The sequence below is a fragment of the Danio rerio genome, chromosome 18 (genome assembly GCF_052040795.2).
Source record: "Danio rerio strain M-AB ecotype USA chromosome 18, GRCz13ab, whole genome shotgun sequence".
NCBI classification, from domain to species: domain Eukaryota; kingdom Metazoa; phylum Chordata; class Actinopteri; order Cypriniformes; family Danionidae; genus Danio; species Danio rerio.
The window spans coordinates 34,190,349-34,209,767 of record NC_141038.1 but is presented as its reverse complement, the minus strand read 5'-3'; the positions used below and the strand labels follow the sequence as shown (position 1 = coordinate 34,209,767).

At 36.0% G+C, this 19,419-nt stretch overlaps 1 long non-coding RNA gene across 1 annotated transcript; it reads left to right on the top strand.

The window, feature by feature from the left end:
* Positions 1-401: 401 nt before the first annotated feature.
* Positions 402-17,620, top strand: LOC147839775 (uncharacterized). Its single transcript, XR_015515086.1, has 3 exons — positions 402-1,201; positions 13,449-13,881; positions 16,115-17,620. It is a non-coding gene; the product is annotated as an uncharacterized LOC147839775 (long non-coding RNA).
* Positions 17,621-19,419: the final 1,799 nt, after the last annotated feature.

Here is a 19,419-nt window from a genome sequence, read left to right as displayed (position 1 = left end):
TTTTATGGCTGGATCTGGTTTTATTACATTCTGAATTGGACGTTGAAAATGAGCTTATCTCAGCCAGCAGAGAGGTCAAATCACAGTAATGCAAACTCAGTCAGAGACATAGATTTTCACTTGCAACTTGCTTTAACATGTTTAACAGTGCATGAAATGTTGTCTAAAACAAAAAAGAATGATGCATTTTATGGCTGGATCTGGTTTTATTACATTCTGAATTGGACGTTGAAAATGAGCTTATCTAAGCCAGCAGAGAGGTCAAATCACAGTAATGCAAAATCAGTCAGAGACATAGATTTTCACTTGCAACTTGCTTTAACATGTTTAACAGTGCATGAAATGTTGTCTAAAACAAAAAAGAATGATGCATTTTATAGCTGGATCTGGTTTTATTACATTCTGAATTGGACGTTGAAAATGAGCTTATCTCAGCCAGCAGAGAGGTCAAATCACAGTAATGCAAACTCAGTCAGAGACATAGATTTTCACTTGCAACTTGCTTTAACATGTTTAACAGTGCATGAAATGTTGTCTAAAACAAAAAAGAATGATGCATTTTATGGCTGGATCTGGTTTTATTACATTCTGAATTGGACGTTGAAAATGAGCTTATCTCAGCCAGCAGAGAGGTCAAATCACAGTAATGCAAACTCAGTCAGAGACATAGATTTTCACTTGCAACTTGCTTTAACATGTTTAACAGTGCATGAAATGTTGTCTAAAACAAAAAAGAATGATGCATTTTATAGCTGGATCTGGTTTTATTACATTCTGAATTGGACGTTGAAAATGAGCTTATCTCAGCCAGCAGAGAGGTCAAATCACAGTAATGCAAACTCAGTCAGAGACATAGATTTTCACTTGCAACTTGCTTTAACATGTTTAACAGTGCATGAAATGTTGTCTAAAACAAAAAAGAATGATGCATTTTATGGCTGGATCTGGTTTTATTACATTCTGAATTGGACGTTGAAAATGAGCTTATCTCAGCCAGCAGAGAGGTCAAATCACAGTAATGCAAACTCAGTCAGAGACATAGATTTTCACTTGCAACTTGCTTTAACATGTTTAACAGTGCATGAAATGTTGTCTAAAACAAAAAAGAATGATGCATTTTATGGCTAGATCTGTTTTTATCACTTTCTGAATTGGACGTTGAAAATGAGCTTATCTCAGCCAGCAGAGAGGTCAAATCACAGTAATGCAAACTCAGTCAGAGACATAGATTTTCACTTGCAATTTGCTTTAACATGTTTAACAGTGCATGAAATGTTGTCTAAAACAAAAAAGAATGATGCATTTTATAGCTGGATCAGGTTTTATTACATTCTGAATTGGACGTTAAAAATGAGCTTATCTCAGCCAGCAGAGAGGTCAAATCACAGTAATGCAAACTCAGTCAGAGACATAGATTTTCACTTGCAACTTGCTTTAACATGTTTAACAGTGCATGAAATGTTGTTTAAAGCAAAAAAGAATGATGCATTTTATAGCTGGATCAGGTTTTATTACATTCTGAATTGGACGTTGAAAATGAGCTTATCTCAGCCAGCAGAGAGGTCAAATCACAGTAATGCAAACTCAGTCAGAGACATAGATTTTCACTTGCAACTTGCTTTAACATGTTTAACAGTGCATGAAATGTTGTCTAAAACAAAAAAGAATGATGCATTTTATGGCTGGATCTGGTTTTATTACATTCTGAATTGGACGTTGAAAATGAGCTTATCTCAGCCAGCAGAGAGGTCAAATCACAGTAATGCAAACTCAGTCAGAGACATAGATTTTCACTTGCAACTTGCTTTAACATGTTTAACAGTGCATGAAATGTTGTCTAAAACAAAAAAGAATGATGCATTTTATAGCTGGATCAGGTTTTATTACATTCTGAATTGGACGTTGAAAATGAGCTTATCTCAGCCAGCAGAGAGGTCAAATCACAGTAATGCAAACTCAGTCAGAGACATAGATTTTCACTTGCAACTTGCTTTAACATGTTTAACAGTGCATGAAATGTTGTCTAAAACAAAAAAGAATGATGCATTTTATGGCTGGATCTGGTTTTATTACATTCTGAATTGGACGTTGAAAATGAGCTTATCTCAGCCAGCAGAGAGGTCAAATCACAGTAATGCAAACTCAGTCAGAGACATAGATTTTCACTTGCAACTTGCTTTAACATGTTTAACAGTGCATGAAATGTTGTCTAAAACAAAAAAGAATGATGCATTTTATGGCTGGATCTGGTTTTATTACATTCTGAATTGGACGTTGAAAATGAGCTTATCTCAGCCAGCAGAGAGGTGAAATCACAGTAATGCAAACTCAGTCAGAGACATAGATTTTCACTTGCAACTTGCTTTAACATGTTTAACAGTGCATGAAATGTTGTCTAAAACAAAAAAGAATGATGCATTTTATGGCTGGATCTGGTTTTATTACATTCTGAATTGGACGTTGAAAATGAGCTTATCTCAGCCAGCAGAGAGGTCAAATCACAGTAATGCAAACTCAGTCAGAGACATAGATTTTCACTTGCAACTTGCTTTAACATGTTTAACAGTGCATGAAATGTTGTCTAAAACAAAAAAGAATGATGCATTTTATAGCTGGATCAGGTTTTATTACATTCTGAATTGGACGTTGAAAATGAGCTTATCTCAGCCAGCAGAGAGGTCAAATCACAGTAATGCAAACTCAGTCAGAGACATAGATTTTTACTTGCAACTTGCTTTAACATGTTTAACAGTGCATGAAATGTTGTCTAAAACAAAAAAGAATGATGCATTTTATGGCTGGATCTGGTTTTATTACATTCTGAATTGGACGTTGAAAATGAGCTTATCTCAGCCAGCAGAGAGGTCAAATCACAGTAATGCAAACTCAGTCAGAGACATAGATTTTCACTTGCAACTTGCTTTAACATGTTTAACAGTGCATGAAATGTTGTCTAAAACAAAAAAGAATGATGCATTTTATGGCTGGATCTGGTTTTATTACATTCTGAATTGGACGTTGAAAATGAGCTTATCTCAGCCAGCAGAGAGGTCAAATCACAGTAATGCAAACTCAGTCAGAGACATAGATTTTCACTTGCAACTTGCTTTAACATGTTTAACAGTGCATGAAATGTTGTCTAAAACAAAAAAGAATGATGCATTTTATGGCTGGATCTGGTTTTATTACATTCTGAATTGGACGTTGAAAATGAGCTTATCTCAGCCAGCAGAGAGGTCAAATCACAGTAATGCAAACTCAGTCAGAGACATAGATTTTCACTTGCAACTTGCTTTAACATGTTTAACAGTGCATGAAATGTTGTCTAAAACAAAAAAGAATGATGCATTTTATGGCTGGATCTGGTTTTATTACATTCTGAATTGGACGTTGAAAATGAGCTTATCTCAGCCAGCAGAGAGGTCAAATCACAGTAATGCAAACTCAGTCAGAGACATAGATTTTCACTTGCAACTTGCTTTAACATGTTTAACAGTGCATGAAATGTTGTCTAAAACAAAAAAGAATGATGCATTTTATGGCTGGATCTGGTTTTATTACATTCTGAATTGGACGTTGAAAATGAGCTTATCTCAGCCAGCAGAGAGGTCAAATCACAGTAATGCAAACTCAGTCAGAGACATAGATTTTCACTTGCAACTTGCTTTAACATGTTTAACAGTGCATGAAATGTTGTCTAAAACAAAAAAGAATGATGCATTTTATGGCTGGATCTGGTTTTAATACATTCTGAATTGGACGTTGAAAATGAGCTTATCTCAGCCTGCAGAGAGGTCAAATCACAGTAATGCAAACTCAGTCAGAGACATAGATTTTCACTTGCAACTTGCTTTAACATGTTTAACAGTGCATGAAATGTTGTCTAAAACAAAAAAGAATGATGCATTTTATAGCTGGATCAGGTTTTATTACATTCTGAATTGGACGTTGCAAACTCAGTCAGAGACATAGATTTTCACTTGCAACTTGCTTTAACATGTTTAACAGTGCATGAAATGTTGTCTAAAACAAAAAAGAATGATGCATTTTATGGCTGGATCTGGTTTTATTACATTCTGAATTGGACGTTGAAAATGAGCTTATCTCAGCCAGCAGAGAGGTCAAATCACAGTAATGCAAAATCAGTCAGAGACATAGATTTTCACTTGCAACTTGCTTTAACATGTTTAACAGTGCATGAAATGTTGTCTAAAACAAAAAAGAATGATGCATTTTATAGCTGGATCTGGTTTTATTACATTCTGAATTGGACGTTGAAAATGAGCTTATCTCAGCCAGCAGAGAGGTCAAATCACAGTAATGCAAACTCAGTCAGAGACATAGATTTTCACTTGCAACTTGCTTTAACATGTTTAACAGTGCATGAAATGTTGTCTTAAACAAAAAAGAATGATGCATTTTATGGCTGGATCTGGTTTTATCACATTCTGAATTGAACGTTGAAAATGAGCTTTTCAGAGCCAGCAGAGGTTTCAAGAGTTCACACTTAGCTGATAATCAATAAAGCGTATTTGGCATGCTGTCCCGGAAGAGAGCCCTGAGCTCGTAATATCCTCGAGCCCGGGGCTCCCTCCCGTTAGAAGGGCGAGAGGGGAATTCGAGGTCAGGTAGGTCTCGAGAACTCCCCTGCTTGTCACCGTGAGAAGTGCAAACTCAGGTTGTATTGAGTGATAATTGTTTTAGTCGATTGCTATGGTTTATGTTTTTGGACGGTGGGAGGAAACCGGAGAACCCGGGGAAAACCCACGCGAACACGGGGAGAACATGCAAACTCCACACAGAAACACCAACCAGCTCGATGGGTTGGACTAGCGGTGTTCTTGCTGTGAGGCAACAGTGCTAGCCACTGGGCCACCGTGTCGCCCGATCAAAAAAAGTGGGAGGATGTAGGGGTGGAAGGGGGGGAGCTTCAAGACGAAGATAACTGGAGTGGAAAACTCAGGTTATTTATAATGCTTCCGTAATCATCTAATAGGGCTGATTACGGAGCTAACAAGGAGCCAGCCGTGTTGATTATAAGCACGTGATCCTCTCGAAATTAGTTTATGAATAAACCACACCAAAATAAGCAGCAATGCAAACTCAGTCAGAGACATAGATTTTCACTTGCAACTTGCTTTAACATGTTTAACAGTGCATGAAATGTTGTCTAAAACAAAAAAGAATGATGCATTTTATGGCTGGATCTGGTTTTATTACATTCTGAATTGGACGTTGAAAATGAGCTTATTTCAGCCAGCAGAGAGGTCAAATCACAGTAATGCAAACTCAGTCAGAGACATAGATTTTCACTTGCAACTTGCTTTAACATGTTTAACAGTGCATGAAATGTTGTCTAAAACAAAAAAGAATGATGCATTTTATGGCTGGATCTGGTTTTATTACATTCTGAATTGGACGTTGAAAATGAGCTTATCTCAGCCAGCAGAGAGGTCAAATCACAGTAATGCAAACTCAGTCAGAGACATAGATTTTCACTTGCAACTTGCTTTAACATGTTTAACAGTGCATGAAATGTTGTCTAAAACAAAAAAGAATGATGCATTTTATGGCTGGATCTGGTTTTATTACATTCTGAATTGGACGTTGAAAATGAGCTTATCTCAGCCAGCAGAAAGGTCAAATCACAGTAATGCAAACTCAGTCAGAGACATAGATTTTCACTTGCAACTTGCTTTAACATGTTTAACAGTGCATGAAATGTTGTCTAAAACAAAAAAGAATGATGCATTTTATGGCTGGATCTGGTTTTATTACATTCTGAATTGGACGTTGAAAATGAGCTTATCTCAGCCAGCAGAGAGGTCAAATCACAGTAATGCAAACTCAGTCAGAGACATAGATTTTCACTTGCAACTTGCTTTAACATGTTTAACAGTGCATGAAATGTTGTCTAAAACAAAAAAGAATGATGCATTTTATGGCTGGATCTGGTTTTATTACATTCTGAATTGGACGTTGAAAATGAGCTTATCTCAGCCAGCAGAGAGGTCAAATCACAGTAATGCAAACTCAGTCAGAGACATAGATTTTCACTTGCAACTTGCTTTAACATGTTTAACAGTGCATGAAATGTTGTCTAAAACAAAAAAGAATGATGCATTTTATAGCTGGATCAGGTTTTATTACATTCTGAATTGGACGTTGAAAATGAGCTTATCTCAGCCAGCAGAGAGGTCAAATCACAGTAATGCAAACTCAGTCAGAGACATAGATTTTCACTTGCAACTTGCTTTAACATGTTTAACAGTGCATGAAATGTTGTCTAAAACAAAAAAGAATGATGCATTTTATGGCTGGATCTGGTTTTATTACATTCTGAATTGGACGTTGAAAATGAGCTTATCTCAGCCAGCAGAGAGGTCAAATCACAGTAATGCAAACTCAGTCAGAGACATAGATTTTCACTTGCAACTTGCTTTAACATGTTTAACAGTGCATGAAATGTTGTCTAAAACAAAAAAGAATGATGCATTTTATAGCTCGATCAGGTTTTATTACATTCTGAATTGGACGTTGAAAATGAGCTTATCTCAGCCAGCAGAGAGGTCAAATCACAGTAATGCAAACTCAGTCAGAGACATAGATTTTCACTTGCAACTTGCTTTAACATGTTTAACAGTGCATGAAATGTTGTCTAAAACAAAAAAGAATGATGCATTTTATGGCTGGATCTGGTTTTATTACATTCTGAAATGGACGTTGAAAATGAGCTTATCTCAGCCAGCAGAGAGGTGAAATCACAGTAATGCAAACTCAGTCAGAGACATAGATTTTCACTTGCAACTTGCTTTAACATGTTTAACAGTGCATGAAATGTTGTCTAAAACAAAAAAGAATGATGCATTTTATGGCTGGATCTGGTTTTATTACATTCTGAATTGGACGTTGAAAATGAGCTTATCTCAGCCAGCAGAGAGGTCAAATCACAGTAATGCAAACTCAGTCAGAGACATAGATTTTCACTTGCAACTTGCTTTAACATGTTTAACAGTGCATGAAATGTTGTCTAAAACAAAATAGAATGATGCATTTTATGGCTGGATCTGGTTTTATTACATTCTGAATTGGACGTTGAAAATGAGCTTATCTCAGCCAGCAGAAAGGTCAAATCACAGTAATGCAAACTCAGTCAGAGACATAGATTTTCACTTGTAACTTGCTTTAACATGTTTAACAGTGCATGAAATGTTGTCTAAAACAAAAAAGAATGATGCATTTTATGGCTGGATCTGGTTTTATTACATTCTGAATTGGACGTTGAAAATGAGCTTATCTCAGCCAGCAGAGAGGTCAAATCACAGTAATGCAAACTCAGTCAGAGACATAGATTTTCACTTGCAACTTGCTTTAACATGTTTAACAGTGCATGAAATGTTGTCTAAAACAAAAAAGAATGATGCATTTTATGGCTGGATCTGGTTTTAATACATTCTGAATTGGACGTTGAAAATGAGCTTATCTCAGCCTGCAGAGAGGTCAAATCACAGTAATGCAAACTCAGTCAGAGACATAGATTTTCACTTGCAACTTGCTTTAACATGTTTAACAGTGCATGAAATGTTGTCTAAAACAAAAAAGAATGATGCATTTTATAGCTGGATCAGGTTTTATTACATTCTGAATTGGACGTTGCAAACTCAGTCAGAGACATAGATTTTCACTTGCAACTTGCTTTAACATGTTTAACAGTGCATGAAATGTTGTCTAAAACAAAAAAGAATGATGCATTTTATGGCTGGATCTGGTTTTATTACATTCTGAATTGGACGTTGAAAATGAGCTTATCTCAGCCAGCAGAGAGGTCAAATCACAGTAATGCAAAATCAGTCAGAGACATAGATTTTCACTTGCAACTTGCTTTAACATGTTTAACAGTGCATGAAATGTTGTCTAAAACAAAAAAGAATGATGCATTTTATAGCTGGATCTGGTTTTATTACATTCTGAATTGGACGTTGAAAATGAGCTTATCTCAGCCAGCAGAGAGGTCAAATCACAGTAATGCAAACTCAGTCAGAGACATAGATTTTCACTTGCAACTTGCTTTAACATGTTTAACAGTGCATGAAATGTTGTCTTAAACAAAAAAGAATGATGCATTTTATGGCTGGATCTGGTTTTATCACATTCTGAATTGAACGTTGAAAATGAGCTTTTCAGAGCCAGCAGAGGTTTCAAGAGTTCACACTTAGCTGATAATCAATAAAGCGTATTTGGCATGCTGTCCCGGAAGAGAGCCCTGAGCTCGTAATATCCTCGAGCCCGGGGCTCCCTCCCGTTAGAAGGGCGAGAGGGGAATTCGAGGTCAGGTAGGTCTCGAGAACTCCCCTGCTTGTCACCGTGAGAAGTGCAAACTCAGGTTGTATTGAGTGATAATTGTTTTAGTCGATTGCTATGGTTTATGTTTTTGGACGGTGGGAGGAAACCGGAGAACCCGGGGAAAACCCACGCGAACACGGGGAGAACATGCAAACTCCACACAGAAACACCAACCAGCTCGATGGGTTGGACTAGCGGTGTTCTTGCTGTGAGGCAACAGTGCTAGCCACTGGGCCACCGTGTCGCCCGATCAAAAAAAGTGGGAGGATGTAGGGGTGGAAGGGGGGGAGCTTCAAGACGAAGATAACTGGAGTGGAAAACTCAGGTTATTTATAATGCTTCCGTAATCATCTAATAGGGCTGATTACGGAGCTAACAAGGAGCCAGCCGTGTTGATTATAAGCACGTGATCCTCTCGAAATTAGTTTATGAATAAACCACACCAAAATAAGCAGCAATGCAAACTCAGTCAGAGACATAGATTTTCACTTGCAACTTGCTTTAACATGTTTAACAGTGCATGAAATGTTGTCTAAAACAAAAAAGAATGATGCATTTTATGGCTGGATCTGGTTTTATTACATTCTGAATTGGACGTTGAAAATGAGCTTATTTCAGCCAGCAGAGAGGTCAAATCACAGTAATGCAAACTCAGTCAGAGACATAGATTTTCACTTGCAACTTGCTTTAACATGTTTAACAGTGCATGAAATGTTGTCTAAAACAAAAAAGAATGATGCATTTTATGGCTGGATCTGGTTTTATTACATTCTGAATTGGACGTTGAAAATGAGCTTATCTCAGCCAGCAGAGAGGTCAAATCACAGTAATGCAAACTCAGTCAGAGACATAGATTTTCACTTGCAACTTGCTTTAACATGTTTAACAGTGCATGAAATGTTGTCTAAAACAAAAAAGAATGATGCATTTTATGGCTGGATCTGGTTTTATTACATTCTGAATTGGACGTTGAAAATGAGCTTATCTCAGCCAGCAGAAAGGTCAAATCACAGTAATGCAAACTCAGTCAGAGACATAGATTTTCACTTGCAACTTGCTTTAACATGTTTAACAGTGCATGAAATGTTGTCTAAAACAAAAAAGAATGATGCATTTTATGGCTGGATCTGGTTTTATTACATTCTGAATTGGACGTTGAAAATGAGCTTATCTCAGCCAGCAGAGAGGTCAAATCACAGTAATGCAAACTCAGTCAGAGACATAGATTTTCACTTGCAACTTGCTTTAACATGTTTAACAGTGCATGAAATGTTGTCTAAAACAAAAAAGAATGATGCATTTTATGGCTGGATCTGGTTTTATTACATTCTGAATTGGACGTTGAAAATGAGCTTATCTCAGCCAGCAGAGAGGTCAAATCACAGTAATGCAAACTCAGTCAGAGACATAGATTTTCACTTGCAACTTGCTTTAACATGTTTAACAGTGCATGAAATGTTGTCTAAAACAAAAAAGAATGATGCATTTTATAGCTGGATCAGGTTTTATTACATTCTGAATTGGACGTTGAAAATGAGCTTATCTCAGCCAGCAGAGAGGTCAAATCACAGTAATGCAAACTCAGTCAGAGACATAGATTTTCACTTGCAACTTGCTTTAACATGTTTAACAGTGCATGAAATGTTGTCTAAAACAAAAAAGAATGATGCATTTTATGGCTGGATCTGGTTTTATTACATTCTGAATTGGACGTTGAAAATGAGCTTATCTCAGCCAGCAGAGAGGTCAAATCACAGTAATGCAAACTCAGTCAGAGACATAGATTTTCACTTGCAACTTGCTTTAACATGTTTAACAGTGCATGAAATGTTGTCTAAAACAAAAAAGAATGATGCATTTTATAGCTCGATCAGGTTTTATTACATTCTGAATTGGACGTTGAAAATGAGCTTATCTCAGCCAGCAGAGAGGTCAAATCACAGTAATGCAAACTCAGTCAGAGACATAGATTTTCACTTGCAACTTGCTTTAACATGTTTAACAGTGCATGAAATGTTGTCTAAAACAAAAAAGAATGATGCATTTTATGGCTGGATCTGGTTTTATTACATTCTGAAATGGACGTTGAAAATGAGCTTATCTCAGCCAGCAGAGAGGTCAAATCACAGTAATGCAAACTCAGTCAGAGACATAGATTTTCACTTGCAACTTGCTTTAACATGTTTAACAGTGCATGAAATGTTGTCTAAAACAAAAAAGAATGATGCATTTTATGGCTGGATCTGGTTTTATTACATTCTGAATTGGACGTTGAAAATGAGCTTATCTCAGCCAGCAGAGAGGTCAAATCACAGTAATGCAAACTCAGTCAGAGACATAGATTTTCACTTGCAACTTGCTTTAACATGTTTAACAGTGCATGAAATGTTGTCTAAAACAAAATAGAATGATGCATTTTATGGCTGGATCTGGTTTTATTACATTCTGAATTGGACGTTGAAAATGAGCTTATCTCAGCCAGCAGAAAGGTCAAATCACAGTAATGCAAACTCAGTCAGAGACATAGATTTTCACTTGTAACTTGCTTTAACATGTTTAACAGTGCATGAAATGTTGTCTAAAACAAAAAAGAATGATGCATTTTATGGCTGGATCTGGTTTTATTACATTCTGAATTGGACGTTGAAAATGAGCTTATCTCAGCCAGCAGAGAGGTCAAATCACAGTAATGCAAACTCAGTCAGAGACATAGATTTTCACTTGCAACTTGCTTTAACATGTTTAACAGTGCATGAAATGTTGTCTAAAACAAAAAAGAATGATGCATTTTATGGCTGGATCTGGTTTTATTACATTCTGAATTGGACGTTGAAAATGAGCTTATCTCAGCCAGCAGAGAGGTCAAATCACAGTAATGCAAACTCAGTCAGAGACATAGATTTTCACTTGCAACTTGCTTTAACATGTTTAACAGTGCATGAAATGTTGTCTAAAACAAAAAAGAATGATGCATTTTATAGCTGGATCAGGTTTTATTACATTCTGAATTGGACGTTGAAAATGAGCTTATCTCAGCCAGCAGAGAGGTCAAATCACAGTAATGCAAACTCAGTCAGAGACATAGATTTTCACTTGCAACTTGCTTTAACATGTTTAACAGTGCATGAAATGTTGTCTAAAACAAAAAAGAATGATGCATTTTATGGCTGGATCTGGTTTTATTACATTCTGAATTGGACGTTGAAAATGAGCTTATCTCAGCCAGCAGAGAGGTCAAATCACAGTAATGCAAACTCAGTCAGAGACATAGATTTTCACTTGCAACTTGCTTTAACATGTTTAACAGTGCATGAAATGTTGTCTAAAACAAAAAAGAATGATGCATTTTATAGCTGGATCAGGTTTTATTACATTCTGAATTGGACGTTGAAAATGAGCTTATCTCAGCCAGCAGAGAGGTCAAATCACAGTAATGCAAACTCAGTCAGAGACATAGATTTTCACTTGCAACTTGCTTTAACATGTTTAACAGTGCATGAAATGTTGTCTAAAACAAAAAAGAATGATGCATTTTATGGCTGGATCTGGTTTTATTACATTCTGAATTGGACGTTGAAAATGAGCTTATCTCAGCCAGCAGAGAGGTCAAATCACAGTAATGCAAACTCAGTCAGAGACATAGATTTTCACTTGCAACTTGCTTTAACATGTTTAACAGTGCATGAAATGTTGTCTAAAACAAAAAAGAATGATGCATTTTATGGCTGGATCTGGTTTTATTACATTCTGAATTGGACGTTGAAAATGAGCTTATCTCAGCCAGCAGAGAGGTCAAATCACAGTAATGCAAACTCAGTCAGAGACATAGATTTTCACTTGCAACTTGCTTTAACATGTTTAACAGTGCATGAAATGTTGTCTAAAACAAAAAAGAATGATGCATTTTATGGCTGGATCTGGTTTTATTACATTCTGAATTGGACGTTGAAAATGAGCTTATCTCAGCCAGCAGAGAGGTCAAATCACAGTAATGCAAACTCAGTCAGAGACATAGATTTTCACTTGCAACTTGCTTTAACATGTTTAACAGTGCATGAAATGTTGTCTAAAACAAAAAAGAATGATGCATTTTATAGCTGGATCAGGTTTTATTACATTCTGAATTGGACGTTGAAAATGAGCTTATCTCAGCCAGCAGAGAGGTCAAATCACAGTAATGCAAACTCAGTCAGAGACATAGATTTTCACTTGCAACTTGCTTTAACATGTTTAACAGTGCATGAAATGTTGTCTAAAACAAAAAAGAATGATGCATTTTATGGCTGGATCTGGTTTTATTACATTCTGAATTGGACGTTGAAAATGAGCTTATCTCAGCCAGCAGAGAGGTGAAATCACAGTAATGCAAACTCAGTCAGAGACATAGATTTTCACTTGCAACTTGCTTTAACATGTTTAACAGTGCATGAAATGTTGTCTAAAACAAAAAAGAATGATGCATTTTATGGCTGGATCTGGTTTTATTACATTCTGAATTGGACGTTGAAAATGAACTTATCTCAGCCAGCAGAGAGGTCAAATCACAGTAATGCAAACTCAGTCAGAGACATAGATTTTCACTTGCAACTTGCTTTAACATGTTTAACAGTGCATGAAATGTTGTCTAAAACAAAAAAGAATGATGCATTTTATGGCTGGATCTGGTTTTATTACATTCTGAATTGGACGTTGAAAATGAGCTTATCTAAGCCAGCAGAGAGGTCAAATCACAGTAATGCAAAATCAGTCAGAGACATAGATTTTCACTTGCAACTTGCTTTAACATGTTTAACAGTGCATGAAATGTTGTCTAAAACAAAAAAGAATGATGCATTTTATAGCTGGATCTGGTTTTATTACATTCTGAATTGGACGTTGAAAATGAGCTTATCTCAGCCAGCAGAGAGGTCAAATCACAGTAATGCAAACTCAGTCAGAGACATAGATTTTCACTTGCAACTTGCTTTAACATGTTTAACAGTGCATGAAATGTTGTCTAAAACAAAAAAGAATGATGCATTTTATGGCTGGATCTGGTTTTATTACATTCTGAATTGGACGTTGAAAATGAGCTTATCTCAGCCAGCAGAGAGGTCAAATCACAGTAATGCAAACTCAGTCAGAGACATAGATTTTCACTTGCAACTTGCTTTAACATGTTTAACAGTGCATGAAATGTTGTCTAAAACAAAAAAGAATGATGCATTTTATAGCTGGATCAGGTTTTATTACATTCTGAATTGGACGTTGAAAATGAGCTTATCTCAGCCAGCAGAGAGGTCAACTCACAGTAATGCAAACTCAGTCAGAGACATAGATTTTCACTTGCAACTTGCTTTAACATGTTTAACAGTGCATGAAATGTTGTCTAAAACAAAAAAGAATGATGCATTTTATGGCTGGATCTGGTTTTATTACATTCTGAATTGGACGTTGAAAATGAGCTTATCTCAGCCAGCAGAGAGGTCAAATCACAGTAATGCAAACTCAGTCAGAGACATAGATTTTCACTTGCAACTTGCTTTAACATGTTTAACAGTGCATGAAATGTTGTCTAAAACAAAAAAGAATGATGCATTTTATAGCTGGATCAGGTTTTATTACATTCTGAATTGGACGTTGAAAATGAGCTTATCTCAGCCAGCAGAGAGGTCAAATCACAGTAATGCAAACTCAGTCAGAGACATAGATTTTCACTTGCAACTTGCTTTAACATGTTTAACAGTGCATGAAATGTTGTCTAAAACAAAAAAGAATGATGCATTTTATGGCTGGATCTGGTTTTATTACATTCTGAATTGGACGTTGAAAATGAGCTTATCTCAGCCAGCAGAGAGGTCAAATCACAGTAATGCAAACTCAGTCAGAGACATAGATTTTCACTTGCAACTTGCTTTAACATGTTTAACAGTGCATGAAATGTTGTCTAAAACAAAAAAGAATGATGCATTTTATGGCTGGATCTGGTTTTTTTTACATTCTGAATTGGACGTTGAAAATGAGCTTATCTCAGCCAGCAGAGAGGTCAAATCACAGTAATGCAAACTCAGTCAGAGACATAGATTTTCACTTGCAACTTGCTTTAACATGTTTAACAGTGCATGAAATGTTGTCTAAAACAAAAAAGAATGATGCATTTTATGGCTGGATCTGGTTTTATTACATTCTGAATTGGACGTTGAAAATGAGCTTATCTAAGCCAGCAGAGAGGTCAAATCACAGTAATGCAAAATCAGTCAGAGACATAGATTTTCACTTGCAACTTTCTTAAACATATTTAACAGTGCATGAAATGTTGTCTAAAGCAAAAAGAAAATGCTTTTTAGTGGCTGGATCTGGTTTTATCACATTCTGAATTGAACGTTGAAAATGAGCTTTTCAGAGCCAGCAGAGGTCAAAATAAGCAGTAATGCAAACTCAGTCAGAGACATAGATTTTCACTTGCAACTTGCTTTAACATGTTTAACAGTGCATGAAATGTTGTCTAAAACAAAAAAGAATGATGCATTTTATGGCTGGATCTGGTTTTATTACATTCTGAATTGGACGTTGAAAATGAGCTTATCTCAGCCAGCAGAGAGGTCAAATCACAGTAATGCAAACTCAGTCAGAGACATAGATTTTCACTTGCAACTTGCTTTAACATGTTTAACAGTGCATGAAATGTTGTCTAAAACAAAAAAGAATGATGCATTTTATAGCTGGATCAGGTTTTATTACATTCTGAATTGGACGTTGAAAATGAGCTTATCTCAGCCAGCAGAGAGGTCAAATCACAGTAATGCAAACTCAGTCAGAGACATAGATTTTCACTTGCAACTTGCTTTAACATGTTTAACAGTGCATGAAATGTTGTCTAAAACAAAAAAGAATGATGCATTTTATGGCTGGATCTGGTTTTATTACATTCTGAATTGGACGTTGAAAATGAGCTTATCTCAGCCAGCAGAGAGGTCAAATCACAGTAATGCAAACTCAGTCAGAGACATAGATTTTCACTTGCAACTTGCTTTAACATGTTTAACAGTGCATGAAATGTTGTCTAAAACAAAAAAGAATGATGCATTTTATGGCTGGATCTGGTTTTATTACATTCTGAATTGGACGTTGAAAATGAGCTTATCTCAGCCAGCAGAGAGGTGAAATCACAGTAATGCAAACTCAGTCAGAGACATAGATTTTCACTTGCAACTTGCTTTAACATGTTTAACAGTGCATGAAATGTTGTCTAAAACAAAAAAGAATGATGCATTTTATGGCTGGATCTGGTTTTATTACATTCTGAATTGGACGTTGAAAATGAGCTTATCTCAGCCAGCAGAGAGGTCAAATCACAGTAATGCAAACTCAGTCAGAGACATAGATTTTCACTTGCAACTTGCTTTAACATGTTTAACAGTGCATGAAATGTTGTCTAAAACAAAAAAGAATGATGCATTTTATAGCTGGATCAGGTTTTATTACATTCTGAATTGGACGTTGAAAATGAGCTTATCTCAGCCAGCAGAGAGGTCAAATCACAGTAATGCAAACTCAGTCAGAGACATAGATTTTTACTTGCAACTTGCTTTAACATGTTTAACAGTGCATGAAATGTTGTCTAAAACAAAAAAGAATGATGCATTTTATGGCTGGATCTGGTTTTATTACATTCTGAATTGGACGTTGAAAATGAGCTTATCTCAGCCAGCAGAGAGGTGAAATCACAGTAATGCAAACTCAGTCAGAGACATAGATTTTCACTTGCAACTTGCTTTAACATGTTTAACAGTGCATGAAATGTTGTCTAAAACAAAAAAGAATGATGCATTTTATGGCTGGATCTGGTTTTATTACATTCTGAATTGGACGTTGAAAATGAGCTTATCTCAGCCAGCAGAGAGGTCAAATCACAGTAATGCAAACTCAGTCAGAGACATAGATTTTCACTTGCAACTTGCTTTAACATGTTTAACAGTGCATGAAATGTTGTCTAAAACAAAAAAGAATGATGCATTTTATGGCTGGATCTGGTTTTATTACATTCTGAATTGGACGTTGAAAATGAGCTTATCTAAGCCAGCAGAGAGGTCTAATCACAGTAATGCAAAATCAGTCAGAGACATAGATTTTCACTTGCAACTTGCTTTAACATGTTTAACAGTGCATGAAATGTTGTCTAAAACAAAAAAGAATGATGCATTTTATAGCTGGATCTGGTTTTATTACATTCTGAATTGGACGTTGAAAATGAGCTTATCTCAGCCAGCAGAGAGGTCAAATCACAGTAATGCAAACTCAGTCAGAGACATAGATTTTCACTTGCAACTTGCTTTAACATGTTTAACAGTGCATGAAATGTTGTCTAAAACAAAAAAGAATGATGCATTTTATGGCTGGATCTGGTTTTATTACATTCTGAATTGGACGTTGAAAATGAGCTTATCTCAGCCAGCAGAGAGGTCAAATCACAGTAATGCAAACTCAGTCAGAGACATAGATTTTCACTTGCAACTTGCTTTAACATGTTTAACAGTGCATGAAATGTTGTCTAAAACAAAAAAGAATGATGCATTTTATAGCTGGATTAGGTTTTATTACATTCTGAATTGGACGTTGAAAATGAGCTTATCTCAGCCAGCAGAGAGGTCAAATCACAGTAATGCAAACTCAGTCAGAGACATAGATTTTCACTTGCAACTTGCTTTAACATGTTTAACAGTGCATGAAATGTTGTCTAAAACAAAAAAGAATGATGCATTTTATGGCTGGATCTGGTTTTATTACATTCTGAATTGGACGTTGAAAATGAGCTTATCTCAGCCAGCAGAGAGGTCAAATCACAGTAATGCAAACTCAGTCAGAGACATAGATTTTCACTTGCAACTTGCTTTAACATGTTTAACAGTGCATGAAATGTTGTCTAAAACAAAAAAAGAATGATGCATTTTATGGCTAGATCTGTTTTTATCACTTTCTGAATTGGACGTTGAAAATGAGCTTATCTCAGCCAGCAGAGAGGTCAAATCACAGTAATGCAAACTCAGTCAGAGACATAGATTTTCACTTGCAACTTGCTTTAACATGTTTAACAGTGCATGAAATGTTGTCTAAAACAAAAAAGAATGATGCATTTTATAGCTGGATCAGGTTATATTACATTCTGAATTGGACGTTGAAAATGAGCTTATCTCAGCCAGCAGAGAGGTCAACTCACAGTAATGCAAACTCAGTCAGAGACATAGATTTTCACTTGCAACTTGCTTTAACATGTTTAACAGTGCATGAAATGTTGTCTAAAACAAAAAAGAATGATGCATTTTATGGCTGGATCTGGTTTTATTACATTCTGAATTGGACGTTGAAAATGAGCTTATCTCAGCCAGCAGAGAGGTCAAATCACAGTAATGCAAACTCAGTCAGAGACATAGATTTTCACTTGCAACTTGCTTTAACATGTTTAACAGTGCATGAAATGTTGTCTAAAACAAAAAAGAATGATGCATTTTATGGCTGGATCTGGTTTTATTACATTCTGAATTGGACGTTGAAAATGAGCTTATCTCAGCCAGCAGAGAGGTCAAATCACAGTAATGCAAACTCAGTCAGAGACATAGATTTTCACTTGCAACTTGCTTTAACATGTTTAACAGTGCATGAAATGTTGTCTAAAACAAAAAAGAATGATGCATTTTATGGCTGGATCTGGTTTTATTACATTCTGAATTGGACGTTGAAAATGAGCTTATCTAAGCCAGCAGAGAGGTCTAATCACAGTAATGCAAAATCAGTCAGAGACATAGATTTTCACTTGCAACTTGCTTTAACATGTTTAACAGTGCATGAAATGTTGTCTAAAACAAAAAAGAATGATGCATTTTATAGCTGGATCTGGTTTTATTACATTCTGAATTGGACGTTGAAAATGAGCTTATCTCAGCCAGCAGAGAGGTCAAATCACAGTAATGCAAACTCAGTCAGAGACATAGATTTTCACTTGCAACTTGCTTTAACATGTTTAACAGTGCATGAAATGTTGTCTAAAACAAAAAAGAATGATGCATTTTATGGCTGGATCTGGTTTTATTACATTCTGAATTGGACGTTGAAAATGAGCTTATCTCAGCCAGCAGAGAGGTCAAATCACAGTAATGCAAACTCAGTCAGAGACATAGATTTTCACTTGCAACTTGCTTTAACATGTTTAACAGTGCATGAAATGTTGTCTAAAACAAAAAAGAATGATGCATTTTATAGCTGGATTAGGTTTTATTACATTCTGAATTGGACGTTGAAAATGAGCTTATCTCAGCCAGCAGAGAGGTCAAATCACAGTAATGCAAACTCAGTCAGAGACATAGATTTTCACTTGCAACTTGCTTTAACATGTTTAACAGTGCATGAAATGTTGTCTAAAACAAAAAAGAATGATGCATTTTATGGCTGGATCTGGTTTTATTACATTCTGAATTGGACGTTGAAAATGAGCTTATCTCAGCCAGCAGAGAGGTCAAATCACAGTAATGCAAACTCAGTCAGAGACATAGATTTTCACTTGCAACTTGCTTTAACATGTTTAACAGTGCATGAAATGTTGTCTAAAACAAAAAAAGAATGATGCATTTTATGGCTAGATCTGTTTTTATCACTTTCTGAATTGGACGTTGAAAATGAGCTTATCTCAGCCAGCAGAGAGGTCAAATCACAGTAATGCAAACTCAGTCAGAGACATAGATTTTCACTTGCAACTTGCTTTAACATGTTTAACAGTGCATGAAATGTTGTCTAAAACAAAAAAGAATGATGCATTTTATAGCTGGATCAGGTTATATTACATTCTGAATTGGACGTTGAAAATGAGCTTATCTCAGCCAGCAGAGAGGTCAACTCACAGTAATGCAAACTCAGTCAGAGACATAGATTTTCACTTGCAACTTGCTTTAACATGTTTAACAGTGCATGAAATGTTGTCTAAAACAAAAAAGAATGATGCATTTTATGGCTGGATCTGGTTTTATTACATTCTGAATTGGACGTTGAAAATGAGCTTATCTCAGCCAGCAGAGAGGTCAAATCACAGTAATGCAAACTCAGTCA